Here is a 16,124-nt window from a genome sequence, read left to right on the forward strand (position 1 = left end):
ATCAGTTCATTTCATCTAGCTTTTGAAATGATTGCAGTTCACTCCCTTCCCATTTCCACTGTCACCACATTAATGCAGGCCCTGTTGTACCAGAGCAGCCTCTCAATTTATTATTTAGACATTTATTGAACACTTACCATGACCGGCACTTGATACACTTTATCCTATTTAATCTTCGTAACTGTTCTCTTAGATGACTTTCATGATCTGCTTTTTAAAGGAATTTGAGGCTCAGAAAGATTGTCACTCACTCAGAAGGCCAGAGCCAGCATTCAAACCCACCACTCCGTGCTGCCCCTCCCGCTGTCCCTTCCACACTAACAGTGTGGCTTGACTGTTCCTGTTGACACATGTTTCAAAGGCGTTGGCATGAATTATATGTTGTATTTTCTGTAGCATTAAAAAGACATAGCACTTGCATGTGGTTAAAAGGGTTTTAAAAAATTCAAGTAGGAAAAAAATTTTTTTAAAATCCAATTTAAAAGAGAGGTAGGGGTCTAGCTCAGCGGTAGAGCATGTGCTCAGCATACACGAGGTCCTGGGTTCCGTCCCCAGTACTCCAGTGCCTCCATTAAACCAAAAAACTCGAAGAAAAACTTCAAGTAATATAAAAGGGTTACAACTATACAATTAAATCTCTTTTCACTGACACACATTTCTGTCCTGTAATCTCCTGTAACAACCTCTAGTGACCTACCGTGACCTGAAGGACACAGTCTGAATTTACAGCCCTCCAGAGTCAGGGTCTGCACAGCGTGGCCACCCCTCATCCCCATTTCTCTCCCGCCCCAACACTCTGCTGCAGCAGCTGTGGCCTGGGCTGCAGCCTCTGCTCTCCCTTCCTGCCCAAGGACCAACTTCTTTCCACTTCCTTGCCAGGACCTACCCTTTCCAAGAGTCCTTCCCTATCGTCCTCTCCCTGGAGTGCTCTGCCCTTTTTTGAATCTTTCTAATTCATATGACCTGATGTGCACATAGGGCCTGTGGTCACATGTGGCTTTGTGTTGCTTAGTTATTGCTCAGTGCCTCCCTTTTTTTTGGCGGGGGAGGTAATTATTTAATGGAGGTACTGGGGATTGAACCCCGGACCTTGTGCATGCTAAGCATGCACTCAACCCATTGAACTGTATCCTCCCGCCTCAATGTCCCATTTTGACTCTAGTTAGACATAGGGATGCGGAGTGGAAGGGGCACTGCTGGGCCGGGAGGAGAAAATTCATTTCTTCTGTGTCTCCCTTGTCCCATCCATTGTTTAAGGCGTGGGCATCCTCTGTTCTTCAGACCTAACAGAATTGTTCTCTGATTCTTCTTCTTGGTTAATATCTCACTCTTGGTCCAATCAACTCTTCTCTACCTGGAAATTCTCTCCAGAGCTCATCTGGTCCAGCTTCTGACTTGGAGTGAGTGAAGTGTTACCTTTCTCATTTTACGAAGGAAGGAGACATCCGTGGGATAAAGACTATTAGGAGCACAGGAAGCCAAACTAGAGCCACCATAGAACTCAGCCCATCTAGAGATCAGAGCATTAATAAGAGGGGTGAAGAGATTATAAATAGATATGGGTGGTGCCCCCCTTTTCTATCTTTCCTCTCTGCTGCCTGAGAGTAACCTCCAGGGTGGGACCCAGGAAGAGGAGGCAGACGACTCCTCAAAACATTCAGTACAAAGATAGATGAGGTCCTGGAGGCATGCTTGTAACTTAGTCCAGCTCCTCAGGACAAGAGATCAAAAAGGAAGCTGGGGCAAAAGGTCTACTTTAGAGGACTAGATAAGCATTTGCCTAGAGTATCCCTTGTGTCAAAAATCCTGTGGGGACGTGGAATGAGGGGAAGGAGTCTGAATAGGAATCAGTCTGGTTGATTGAGAGGTTACCCAGCAGGGCGATGAATCACCAGAACTCCCTTCAATGGGCTGCAAGGCCGAAGGCGCGTGGACATGCGGTTGGCCAGACACAGTGGAGGAGAGGAAGCTGTCCTTCCAGGATGATCTTTCAGAAGCAGCAGCATTTTCAACACAAAACATCATACCCCAAGAGCTTGACCTAGCGTAACAAAGCATATACCAACTAACATAGTCAGTATTCACAACGGAAAGCGCATCGTGTACCAGGAATGATACGTAGCGTGTAGTCTATCTGGTTCAGGCAACATTGAGGACAGTTCTTTTCCCAGATAAGCTTTCCTTAAAGAGGAAATCCCGGGGTGGGTGAGTTTAGATTATCCGGTGCAGGTTCGGAATCTCAGAGAACACAGAGAAATTTATTCAAATAACGTTACATCTGAACATACACTCAACTGTTCTATAAAAGTAGCACAGGGAGGTTATTCAGTGCCTTAGGTGTCAGGGCATCTTTGCAACTTTCCACTGTTAAAGGTCGTACCTTCTCATTTCAAGTCTTCTCACTTCAGGTCTAGCACTTTATCAGGCCAGCCCTGGCTGATTCATTCTGGCAACAGCGGGATTGAAAATTAACGCATAAGTATATGGGAGGGGTGCCGTCTGCAGGGCGTTGAACTGAAGCTAAAAATAGGTGGGGGGTTCCTGGGGAAAGCTCCTTCATGGCCACAGGCACCACAAAAGGAAAACTCACCGGGGAAATCTGCCCACAAGAGAGGACAAAAGCCCCCGCCTCTGTCACCCTTTTTGCCCCACAGGAAAAGCTCAAGGTGACAGTGAGTTTGGTGCTTTCAAAATGTCACAGTTCCCACAGACAGGCTGCCCTCCCTCCCACCCCAGACCTCTGATCAGATGCTTTCCCTCTGCGTAAATTCACTTTCTTAGTTCCTGCTCCAGGACCAAGTCCAGATGTCTGTCCCTACCTGCCTGGAGCCATGGTTAGTCAAAAGGACTGGTTCAGAGAAAAGAAATGTGGCACGTTGACACTCATGGCTAATATGAAAAAAGAAATCACTAGAGGAAAAATGTATCCTATAGAAAGAAAAAATGAGCATTAATTTGTCCAGCGTTCATTAAACGCTTCTTTTGTGCTTAGTGGCACTGCTGGGGTCTGAAGGGACAAAGAAAAGAAAACAGGCTCCTGGCTCTTAAGGAACTTAGAGGCTGGTGGGGAGATAACCAGGTCAAGGAGTGATTCCAGTGAAGAGCGATAAGGCTGTGGTTGAGGTCAAAACAAAGTGCTCTGGGAGCAGAGAATGGTGGAGGCTAAGGCAGACTGGGAGGGTCGGTCAAGGACAGCTTTTTAAAAATTGAAGTATAGTTGATGTACAATATCATGTAAGTTACAGGTATATAATGTAGTAATTCACACATTTTAAAGGTTATGCTCCACTTATAGTTACTGTAACTTATTGGCTATATTCCCTGTGCTGTACAATACATCCTTGTGGCTCATTTATTTTAGACATAGTAGTTTGGACCTTTTAATTCCCTGCCCCTATCTTGCTCCTCCTCCCTTTCCTCTCCCACTGGTCACCACTAGATTGTTTTCTTTATCTGTGACTCTGCTGCTTTTTTTCACTAGTTTGTTGTATATTTTAGATTCCACATATAAGTGATATCATACAGTATTTGTCTTTTTTCTAACTTATTTCACTCAGCATAATACCCTCCAAGTCCATCCATGCTGCTGAAAAGTGGCAAAATTTCATTCTTTTTGTTATAAATGAGTAGTATTCCATTGTGTATATATACCACATCTTCTTTATCCAGTCATCTGTTGATGGACACTAAGGTTGCTTCCATGTCTTGGCTGTTGTAAATAATGCTGTGAACATTGAGGTGCATGTATCTTTTCGAATTAGTGTTTTTGTTTCTTTTGGATCTGTGCCTAGGAGTGGGATTGCTGGGTCATATGGAAACTCTATTTTCTGTTTTTTGAGGAACCTCCATGCTGTTTTCCATAGTGGCTGCACCAATTTACATTCCCACCATCAGTGTAGGAAGGTTCCCTTTTCTCCATCTCCCTGCCAACATTTGTTATTTGTGTTCTTTCTGATGATAGTCATTCTGACAGGTGTGAGGTGATAAAGGACAGCTTTTAAAGGACAGGTAGGAGCCATCTGGAAAAGAGGAGAAGGACATGTGGGGAGAAGGTGGAGTCTGTGGCAAAGCATGGAGGAGTAAAACAAACAGTTGTACAGGGCTGGGTGTGCGGTGGAGGGAGAGGAGGGTTGGGCAGGAGGGAGACGGATCACGGCCAGGTGACTGAGCTGAGAGGCTGGAACAGCCCCTGGAAAGCCACGGAGAGCCACTGAGGGACTTGACACGGAGGCCTTCATCCGCGTGCTTTGGAAGATGGCGTGGCAAATAGACTGGGATGGGTTAGGCATGAAGCTGGTGACTAGTTAAAAGGCAGTGACTGGAAAGTGAGGCAGAGAGATGGCTAACGAGATCCAAAACAAGGATCTACAGGTCTGGGTGACTGATTGGATGAGAGGGAAGGGTTTAGGAGGTCTCTGTTACTGATCTGGGCAACTTCGTGGGAAAATAGGAGGAAGCGTGAATTGGGGGATGGTGATGAGCTCTGTCTTGAGCAGGTTAACCTGAGGGGCTGGTGGGTATCTAACAGTTGATTTAACGTGGGGGTTTCTAAGAGAATGAAATACCTGGAAGTCATCAGCTTACTTGAGAAAGAGCTAAAGTCAGGGTGAAGACAGAGCCATCCAGAATTGTGTGTAGATTCCAGGAACCAAGATGGGAACTACCAGCGTTTAAGGGGTGGGCTGAGGTTAAGAAGCCAGCAGGAGAAACTGAGAAGAAACATCCAAATAGATGGGAGGGAAACTGGAAGAGAGGGCTGTCCCAGAAGCTGAAAACCTGAGAGGAACAGGAGATTGGAAGAAGTATGTAGTGTGGCGAGACTGTCTGTGTGACTTGCTCACCATTCAGGCTAACTTGAGAAGAGAAAGGCCAACTGAAAGAAAAGAAAATTTTACTTAAGATACGATGTTTAATTACTTGCAAGCATACAATTACAAGGCTAACTAAAGGGGTTTTTCAGGGCTGTGATTGAAAGATTTACCATTAGTACATTAAATTTATAATAAAAATTTAGCAGCTCTTTCATTTTATAAGTGCAGAGATGGAGGTAGATGAGGTTAAGGGATGTCCCCAAAGTCACACATGAAATAGATCAGAACTGGAATCCAGATCTCTAGAAAATTTAGCCCACTGCCCCTTCCTCTGGTATCAGTGGTTAGTCCTCAAACTGTAGCTTACGTGAGAGTCACCACAGGGCTTTTAAAACACTGGATTGCTGAGCCCCACTCCCAGAGATTTGCATTCAGTAGGTCTAGCATGGGGCTTGAAAATGCCCTTCTTACAAGTTTCAGGTTCTCTCTTGCTTCTGGCCAGGGCCACACTTTGAGAAACACTGCTGTCTGAGCCTCTTCATCTCTAACAAGTACTTAAAAGTACTTGAGGATTCTAGAAAGCAACTAGGTTTCCCAGGATGCTTAATCATTCTCTAAGAAACCCTCCTTAGAATATTAATTTGCCTAGAAAGAATACTTTCTTTATGTGAGTCAAGAGTGTCCTTGTGGAAAGTATGAATATGGAACTGAACCTTATTCATTCAAAGCTCTGTTTTGAGTGCCCACGCTATTTTAGACACTCTTTTTAAATTAAATTTAATTTTTTTATTGAAGTATAGTTGATTTATAATGTTAGTTTCAGGTGTACAGCAAAGCAATTCAGTTATACATATACATACATGTATATTTTCAGATTCTTTTCTATTATAGCTTATTACAAGAAATTGAATGTAGTTCCCTGTGCTATACAGTAGGCCCTTCTTGTTTTAATTTGCATTCTTTTTTATTGAAGTATAGTCAGTTACAATGTGTCAATTTCTGCTGTACGTCATAATGTTTGTCATACATACACATACATATATTCATTTTCATATTCTTTTTATTATAGTTTACTACAGGATATTGAATATAGTTCCCTGTGCTTTACAGTATGAACTTATTGTTTATCTATTTTATATATAGTAGTTAGTATCTGCAGATCCTGAACTCCCAATTTATACCCCCCTCCACTTTTTCCCTTGGTAACCATAGTTTGTTGACTAGGTCCGTGATTGAGACACTCTTCTAAGCCTGGGAGCTACAGTCCCAAACTCTGCCCTCAGGGAGCTTACCTTGTACAGAAGATACAAATAGACTAGATCAATAAGTACAATGTAGAATACCCTGGTGAGAGTGCTTAGGAGAAAAATAAATGCGAGGAAGGGGTAGACATGTCAGGGCAGGAGGACCTGCTGAAGTTTTCAGCAGACTGGCTGGCAAGATGTGAGGGCAACACTGAAGAGGAGTGAAGGAAGAGCGGGGAGTGAGCTGGGCGGGTGCTGGCACAGAGGCCCTGCGGCGGGAGCAGGCTGGGAGGAGCAGCCGGGAAGCCGGGAAGCGGGGTGGCTGAGGTGGGCTGAGTCTGGGGAAGAGATCACAGAAAGCCAGATCAATGGTGGGATCCTAGGAATGGATTTTTAACAACACTTAGGAAATCCCTCCAGAAAATGTCATTCCATTTCTCTTGTACTAAAACGGATTATCTACTGAGGGAGCATCAGGCCCCAAGCCCGGGTGGTTGGATATCCTGATACTGAGGCTATGCACGCCCTCCACCAAGTGGCTAAGGAGTTTGCTCAGCTCCAGGTTTTCCCAAAACAACCGAATACAGGCCACTGTGGAGGGACAGACCAGGAGGAAATGTGTTTCTTTGACCCCTTTTTATGTGTAAGTGTGCATGGCCCCACGCCCCCTCTTCCCAGTCCATGCCCCCCACCTCCACTCCGACCTCTCCACTGAATGCTGAGAGAATTGCCCTGGCAAAAGCTGCCACATTTTTTCTGTATTACAAATTACATTGTTTGCACTTCTGGGAAAAATGGACCCCACCCATTTGAGTCGTGGGTGGTGGCTCAGACCTTCGGTTTGTCAGCCCTACATTCTTTTTATGGTCAAGACTTTTGGGTCCTGGCTCACCCCACCGCCACCTGTCTTGGGGTTAAAAAAAAAAAAAACCAAAAAACCCTCAACGCAGTAAAGAACAGACTAGGATGTTTGTCTTTTTGGATGATTACTGAATTCATATTCAAACATATAGAAGGCAAACTACTAGGCCAGAGGGGTAATTGTTCTAAGAAAGTTTTGTTTCCTTATGTTCTCACATACACGTCTGACCTGGAGTAGAATTGACCTCTGGCCCGGCAAAGTGTCTGACTGTTGTCGGTGGAGCCCCGGGCTAGGTCCTGCCCCAAAATGTAGGACTGAGAACATGCAGTCCTGGGCTCTAGGAGGTTATGTCCTAGGCCTCTGAGAATGGAGGGGTATTTATGAGAATTAATGTTTTCACATTATTACATGAGAAAGATTTTCTTTCTAGCAGAACAAAAGACATTTCTGAGCTTCCTCACCATTTGCTTTCGGGTCTTCAGAGACCACATTTGTTTCTGTAAGTGGAATATAGTTTTGAAGCCATACTGGCTAATTATCAAGTTATCTATGGATAAAAGTGGTAAAGTATTGGATTCAAAAACAAATGAGTTTTTGCTGATGACTTTTGTTCCTTTCCAAGAGACTTGAAGTCCAGGCTCTTAGTGGCCCACAGAGTTTCCTCACCTCTCTAGAGCAAGCCCTCTGTCCCACCCAGCATACAGCACGTATGGGCCACTCCAAAACCTCAGGCAACTGGTCCTGCTCCCAGACTTCGGGGGCTCTTAGTGGCAGAGATATTTTTTTGTTTGATCCCTGTAATTGGAGACGGTGGGGGCTGAAGTGACCTTGAAGATCATTTAGTCCAACTACTCATTTTATGTTGAAAGGATGTCTCAATGTCCTCACTAAGTGGTTTAGCAACTTTGGTAGAACACCCCTAGTATTAGGTGAGAGGGGAGACCCCAATTCCAATTACTTGGAAAGGTCTTTGTGCAGGAGGTGAGTTTTGATGTGGTTTATCTGCTCAGTTCAGACATAGTCCAGTTCAATTAAAAGAGAGGAAAAGGAAACTTGGCCAATGCCTCTTCTCTTTTGCCAAATGAAACAATAGTGTGGATGGAGAATCAAGAGTATCTTTTTGGAAAACAGCTACATGGCAAGCACCTATCCCTCCTAGTTCCCTCCTAATTAAAAAACAATCCCAAATGCCAGACCACAAGGGCACAATGCTTCACAGCGCCCCCACCCCAGTAAGCCCTCGTTCCTTGTCTCTGCCAACAAAAACAAATTTTATGGCCCTGTCTTTGCATGAATCACCCTGTGAAAATGATAGCAAATGTAACAACCCCAGACAGCTGCAATTATCTAAATGTCTCTCTATTAGCCATTTGAATGGTTGAAGCCTTATAATCAAATCAGAGTGAATGCTAATTGAAATCTAATAGAGCTTATATCCGTGTGATTAGGTGTCAGAGTCTGATTCCAATATTGCTGCGTTACAGACAAGGCCCATCAAGTCACACTAAAAATAAATTTTATAACGTCAATGGCAAAAGGAGATGGATCCTTTCAATAAACAGGGATCAAACTGGAACTCGTCTGTACTGTGTCACCGCCACCTGGTGGGACTTAGTGGAACTGAAGGGGCAATCTTTCCTTGGAAGTGGGGTGCAACTGTTCTTCCTAATCCAGGAAGTTTCTCGACAGTCAAGCAAAAGAAACTACCTGTGTTTGTAATTCTGTGGTTAAATATGACTAATGATCATGGAGAATATTAATGATTATTCCTGGAAGAAGCAGCCACGAAGATTACAGCTGGGAGGGAGTATGCTGGTGAGAACTAGAGGCAGAAGTGGGACCAGATGATGGAGTGCTGCTGAGGGAATGGCTAGAGAAATGAGCCTTAACACTCTCTGTGTCCCATCTGACAACATCCCTCCCTGGTCGCTGCTAACGGAAGATTCACTTTCTGTTGGTAATACCTCTAGAATAAATAACATGTACTGAATCCCTACTGTGGAATGAACACAGTCTCAAAATCCTGTTGAGTCGTAGAGGTATAAATGTGGTCCTTCCCTCCGGGGGTTTATAGTCAGTTCTGTGAAGAGGTTAGAGGAAAATACATGCTGCCTTATAGTAGCCGTTAAGGACTGATTTTGGCATATGCTACTCTCCTAAGAAAGAATGCCTGGGATGTAAATTTTTTTGAGGCTTTGCATGTATGAAATGCCTCTATTCTCCACTCATGATTGAGACCGTTTGGCTAAAGTATACTTTCCCTTCACTTGGTGAATGCATAGGGATGCTTGGTTGTAAAATATATGCCCTAGGACTCTCAGAGGTAGTAGAGGGATGGTAAGTCAAATTTGTCGCTTAATTTACCAACTACATAGATATACATAAGGTCTGTATATCTGGACACTGGATTTGGCCTGAATTAGCCTTGATTTTTTTTTCCAAAATGTTTTAAGTTGTAAAATACACATGAAAGTCATCATCTTGACAATGTTTAAGTAACAGTTTAGTGGTATTAATTACATTCGAACTGTTGAGCAACCATCACCACCATCCATCCCCAGAACTCTTACAAACTCATCTTACAAAACTGAAACTCCACACCCACTAAACAATGACTCATTGTTTCGCTTTCCCCTCAGCCCCTGGCAACCACCATTCTACTTTCTGCCTCTATGATTTTGACTACTCCAGGTACCTCATACAGATGGAATCCTACAGCGTTAGTCTTTTTGTGACTGCTTTCAGTTAGCATAACATTCTCAGGGTTCATCCACGTTGTAGCGTATGTCAGAATTTCCTTCCTTTTTAAGGCAGAAAAATGTTCCCCTGTAATGCATATACCATGTTTTGCTTACTCATTCATCCATTCCTGGACACTTGGGTTGCTTCCAAGCTATGGCAAATAAAACTGCTATAAACATGGGTGTACAAATATACCTTTGAGACTCTGCTTTTAATTCTTTTGGGCATATACCCAGAAGTGGAATGGCTGGGTCATATACTAGATCTATTTTTAATTTTTTGAGGGACTGCAAAACTGTTTTCCACAGCTGCTGAACCATTTACATTTACACTAATAGTGCACAAGGGTTCTAATTTCTCCACGTCCTTGCCAACATTTGTTATTTTGGATTTTTTGATAGTAGCTACGCTAATGGGTGTGAGGTGGTATCTCATTGTAGTTTTGATTTGCATTAATCTAGTGATTAGTGATGTTGAGTATCTTTTCATGTGCTTATTGGCCATTCACCTGTCTTTGAGGTGAATGTCTATTGGAGTCCTTTACCTATTTTTGAATCAAATTACCTGGGTTTTTTGTTGTTGTTTAGTTTGAAAAGTTCTCAATATACTTTTGATAGTAACCCTTATCACATTTATGATTTGCAAATATTTTCTCCCGTTCATGGGTTACCTTTTCACGCTGTTGAAAGTGTCTTTGGGGTGGGGGGGCAGCACCAAATTGCTCTATTTGAGGGAAGGGTACAAATGAAAGAACTTAAGTAGATGTTTTGGTACAACCTATAATAAAGGTAAAGGACACTCCAACATGCACGCGCTGCCTTGGTAACCAGGGGAGTCACCAAGGAGATAGGAGAAGCCAGCCTAAGAATTAGCTCTCATTAGCACTGTCTCCCGTGGATGGGCTTGTCAAATAGATGCTCTTCCATGCCAGATTCTCCGGCCCCCATCTTGGGCAAATTGATTATGTGGTCTCCCAGTTCTTCGGATTTCACTGGCTCATTCAGGTAATGAGTCTCAGTGAAGTCAACAAGTAGGGGTTGTTTTTGTCAGTGGCCAGCTTGTTTCGTCCGTGGCTTCAGCAGTGACTGAGTCATGCTTTCCAAGTGAAACACACACTCCATTGTATTCAGCCCATTCTCCCAGTTCTCCTGATCTGGTTTCTTGATATCCTGGAGGAAGACTGGATCACCTCATGGGTTCTGCAGCTTCATCAGTTTCTCAGCATGCTTTCTCTCCTCATGAGATCTGATGAAGAGAATATTTGGCAAAGCTCTTCAGAGCTACATTGTTGCAGTCAAAGTAGTAAGACAAGGAGAGGTAGAGGTAGGAGGTGCAGAGCTCCAGGCTGATCTTGTGGTTGATGGTGGCCTCTGACTCCTCATGGTAGTTCTGGTCCATCAGTGAGGGGCCTTGGTGGTCAGAGCGGGTGGCTGCCCAGCACTTGATCAGCAGTGGGGGACCTTGGGGCAAAGAGCACAGAGGAGGGGGCAGAGGGCTGGCTCTGAGCACCAGCAGTCATGGAGGATTCATGCCCGTTCCATTCCAAGCACTGCTGAAGCAGGAAACAAATTGTGGTGATTCTTGGGGAAGACGGTGGAACTGTCCTTTTTTTTTTTTTAAATTGAGTTATAGTCAGTTTACAATGTTGTGTCAATTTCTGGTGTACAACATAGTTTTTCAGTCATCCATGAGTACACATATATTCGTTTTCATATTCTTTTTCACTGTGAGCTACTACAAGATCTTGAATATATTTCCCTGTGCTATACAGGATAAACTTGTTTATCTATTCTGTATATACCTGTCAGTATCTATAAATCTCAAACTCCCAGTCTGTCCCTACTCACCTCCCTCCCCCCTGGCAACCACACAAATAGTTTTTTTTTGTGAGTGTGTGGGGAGATAATTAGATCTATTTATTTATTTTTAGAGGAGGTACTAGGGATTGAACCCAGGACCTCCTGCATGCTAAATATGTGCTCTACCACTTAAGCTATACCCTCCCTCGGTGGAACTGTCCTTTGATGCACCAAAGTTTTTAATTTTCATGAAGTCCAACTTGTCTGTTTTTTCTTTTGTTGCCTGTGTCTTTGGTGTCATATCCAAGAAATCATTGCCAAATCCAGTGTCATAAAGTGTTTACTGTTTTCTTCTGAGAGTTTTATGATTTAGGTCTTATGTTGAGTTCTGTGATCCATTTTGAGTTAATTTTTGTAGATGGAATTAGGGAAGAATCCAACTTCATTCTTTTACATGTGGCTGTCCAGTTTTCCTAGCATCATTTGTTGAAAAGACTGTCATTTCTCCATTGAATGGTCTTGGCATCCTTGTTGAAAATTGACCATATACATGAGGGCTTATTTCTGGGGTCTCTGTTCTATTCCATTGGTCTATATGTCTATCTTTATGCCACCACCACACCATTTGATTACTATAGCTTTGTAGTAAGTTCTGAAATCAGGAAGTATGAGACCTCCAACTTTGTTCTTCTTTTTCAAGACTGTTTCTGCTATTCTGGGTCCCTTGAATTTCCAGAGGAGTTTTAGGATGAAATTTTCTATTTCTCCAAAAAATAACTATGAGATTTTGATAGGGATTGCATTGAATCTGTAGATAGTTTTGGGTAATATGGGCATTTTAAACAATATTAAGTCTTCTAATTCATGAACATGGGATGTGTTTCCACTTATTTATGCCTACTTTAATTTCAGCAATGTCGTATAGTTTTCGTTGTATGTCTTTAACTTCCTCAGGTAAGTTAATTCCTAAGTATTTTATTCATTTTGATGCTATTGTAGTGGATGTTATTGTAGTGTGACTGTTTTAAAAATATCCTTTTCAGTTTGTTCATCATTGCTTATAGAAGTGCAACTGATTTTTTGTATGCTGACTTTGTATGCTGTTACTTTGCTGAATTCATTTATTAGTTCTAACAGGTTTTTTTTTTTTTTTTTTTTTTTTGGTGGACTCTAAGGTTGCCTACATATAGGATATCATCTGTGAACAGAGATAATTTTACTTCTTCCTTTCTGGTTTGGATGACTTACTTACGTACTTCCTTTCTTCCTTTCCTCCTTTCTTTTCCTAGTTTGTTGAATGGTTTTTTTTACCTTAAAAGGGTGTTGAATTTGTCAGATGCTTTTTCTGCACCAATTGAGATGACTATGAAGGCTTTTTCCCTTCATTCTGTTACTGTGGTATTCTTACATTGATCAGTTTTTCATATGTTGAACCCTCCTTGCAGTCTAAGGATAAATTCCACTTGGTCATGGTGTATAATCTTTTTAATATGCTGTTGAATTTGGTTTGCTAGTATTTTGTTGAGGATTTTTGCAATAGTGTTCATAAGGGATATTGGTCTGTAGTTTTCTTGCAGTGTCTTTGTCTGGCTTTGGTATTAGAGTAATGCTGGTCTCATAGAATGAGTTTGGAAGTGTTTCCCCTTCAATTTTTGAGAAGTTTGAGGATGATTTATATTAGTTCTTCTTTCAATGCTTGGTAGCATTCATGACTGAGTCATCAGGTCTAGACATTTCAATTGTTGGGAGAGTGGTTTGATTACTGGTTCACTCTCCTTACTATTATAGGTCTATTCAGATTTTCTATTTCTTTATGATTCAGCCTTGGTATGTTTCTAGGAATTTGTCCATGTCATCCAGGTTATCCAATGTTTTGACATACCAGTTGTTCATAGTACTCTCTGGTAATCCTTTTTATGTATGTAGACTCAGTAGTTATGTCCCCACTTTCATTTACTTTGTTTTAGTAATTTGTGTCGTCTCTTTTTTCCAAATTATTCTAGCTGAAGGTTTGTAAATTTTGCTGATGTTTTCTGATTTTTGGCTTCATTGATTTTCCCTATTGTTTTTCTACCCTTTATTGTATTTATCTCATCTCTAATCTTAATTATTTCCTTCCTTCTGCTAGCTTTGGGTTTATTATTTCCTTTTTCCTAGTTTCTTAGTTGTAAAGTCAGGTTGTTGATTTGACATATTTCTTGTTTTTCAATGTAAGTGCTAGTAGTTGTAAATGCCCCCCTTAGCACTGCTTTTGCTGTGTTCCGTAAGCTTTGGTATGTTGTATTTTTGTTTTCATTAGTTTCTAAATATCTTCTAATGTCTCTTCTGATTTCTCCTTTGATTCATTGGTTATTTAAGAGTGAGTTATTTAATTTCTACACATTTATTAATTTTCCAGTTTTCCTTCTGTTACTGATTTCTAACTTGAGATTCCTACAATGTGTATGGTGGTTTGCTTAGTGATGTCCTACAGTTTCTTTAGGCTCTGTTCACTTTTATCTTTTCATTCCTCACATTTGATAATCTCCATTGTCCTATCTTCAAGTTTGCCGATACTTTATTCTGCCTGCTCAAGTCAGTTTTTGAAATTTTCATTTCAGTTATTAAATTTTGCAGTATAATAGAGTTTCCTTTTAGGTTTTCTATTTCTTTATTGACATTCACCATGTCTTTTAGTTCTTTGAGCATCTTTAAGATGGTTTTTTAAGCAGTCTTTTTATAGGAGGTCCGCCATCTGGTTTTTCCTGGGGTAGTTCTGTTGGTGTGATTTGTGATTTTTTTTTTTCCTTTGAATGGGCTTCTTTCTCTGGGACATTCCTGTTCTTTGTATGCCTTGTGATTTTTTGTTTGTTTGTTGTTGTTGAAAACATGAACATTTGAATTTAATGAAATCAGATTCTTTCCCTTCCCCAAGGTTTTTTGGCTTTGATTTTGTTTTGATTTGCTTTTTAAAAAATTTCTATAAGCTTTCTCTGCCAAGGATTAGTCTGAGGTATAGACTTACCTCTTCTCAGGTCTCTTTTGAGCCTGTGCCCTTCCCTGGGCATGTGTGGTGACTTTCTAATTTCTCAGATGCTTTTGAATGTCCTAGTGTTTAATGTCTGTTTCCCCAAATGGGGAAAATAGGAAAAAGAAGTAGGAGGGGGCATTCCTTTAAATCTTGTAGAAGTTTCTTAAGTTGGATGGGAAGAGGCTTGTACCAATGCAGGGGGTGCAGTGCAACAGTGGCTGCCCATCTCTGTGTCTGCACTTCTAACATCAGCAACAGCAGTTAGCGATTAGGACACAGATCACCAGTATTTAGAGGACAGGATCCTTATTGCCCGCCCTGCTTTCCACAAGCTGTGTGCAGGTTAGTCCAGAAATGCATGCACAGCTACCTACCATGGGGCTGGCAGGCGGGGCATTAGTGCTTTATACTATGCTGAGAGTTGAAGCTGACCAAAACTAGCTTCCTGGAAATTACAAACCTTCAGTAGACTCCAGAGTTCCTAAATAGTTACATCAGATTCTGCCAGCTCAGTTGTTGCCCAGGTGAGGGAGACAGATTCCTGGTGCTTCGTATCTGCTATTTTCCCAGAATCCTCTCTTCAACTTTGATTTATTAAATTGTAATTTTCTATCCTATAGTACATATTCTAAAACTACACCAAATTTTGAAGAACAAGGCAGGAATATAAACATCTAAATTAAAAAGTTTGTAATTGATAGCAAAGGAAAAGCAAGGTCATTTGAAGTGATAGTAAAAGATTATTTCAGTGCTGGCTTCTGGTGGGCCTCTCCTCCCCCAGAATGTTCACGTTCTAATTCCTACATCCTGTGAAAATGTGAGGCTACATGGTAAAGGGAAATTAAGTTTGCAAATGAAATTAGGGTTGCTAATCAGATGATCTAGAGATGAGATTATCCTGGTGGACTTAATATAATCACAAGATTCCTTATCAGTGGAAGAGGGAGAAGCAGAGAGATGGCAACGTGATAAGGACTCAGCCTGACGCTGCTGGTTTTGAAGGTAGAGGGATGAAGCCATAAGCCAAGGAATAAAGGCAGCCTCTAGCAGCTGGAAAGAGGTGAGGAAATGGCTTCTCCTCTAGCGCCTCCACAAGGAACACAGCTGTACCAACACCTTGATTTTAGCCCAGTGAGACTCATTTTGAATGTCTGACTTTCAGCACTGTTAGATAATACATTTTTATTGTTTAAGCCATGAATTTTGACATGGCAGCAATAGGAAAACTAAAAATGGATTGACAGGGGTAGGGGTATAGCTCAGTGATTGGTACAGTGTATGCTTAACATGTACAAGGTCCTAGGTTCAATCCCCAGTACCTCCATAAAATAAAATGAAAAAATTACTCTAATTATTACCCGCCACCTCCAACCCCCCCCCCCCAAATTAAAAAAAAAATCCAAATTGTCTCTTCATCCATATACATGGATTGGCAGAAGGGGAAGGTGAGGCAGCCAGGAAAGATGGAGGTGCTGTTTGTTATACAGGGGCGAGAGCAGCCTAGACGTGAGTTAGAAGACCAGTTGAGGTTCCTGGTTCGGCCAGTGACCACCTGTGTGACCCAGATCACGGTACTTAGTCTGTCTGTGTCTCTGTAGCTTAACCTGTGAGAAGCAGTAGTAATAATACCTCCCCGCATGGCGGCTGTGAGGAGTA

At 41.9% G+C, this 16,124-nt stretch overlaps 1 long non-coding RNA gene and 1 pseudogene across 1 annotated transcript; both read right to left on the bottom strand.

Annotated features, from left to right (window-relative positions):
* Window positions 1–235: 235 nt before the first annotated feature.
* On the bottom strand, window positions 236–15,827 carry LOC116664233. The gene is made up of 3 exons (XR_004320633.1): window positions 15,711–15,827; window positions 5,193–5,196; window positions 236–246 (listed from the first exon to the last, which is right to left on the bottom strand). It is a non-coding gene; the product is annotated as an uncharacterized LOC116664233 (long non-coding RNA).
* On the bottom strand, window positions 10,528–11,243 carry LOC102519171 (annotated as a pseudogene).
* Window positions 15,828–16,124: the final 297 nt, after the last annotated feature.

The sequence above is a fragment of the Camelus ferus genome, chromosome 6, assembly GCF_009834535.1.
Source record: "Camelus ferus isolate YT-003-E chromosome 6, BCGSAC_Cfer_1.0, whole genome shotgun sequence".
Taxonomy (NCBI): domain Eukaryota; kingdom Metazoa; phylum Chordata; class Mammalia; order Artiodactyla; family Camelidae; genus Camelus; species Camelus ferus.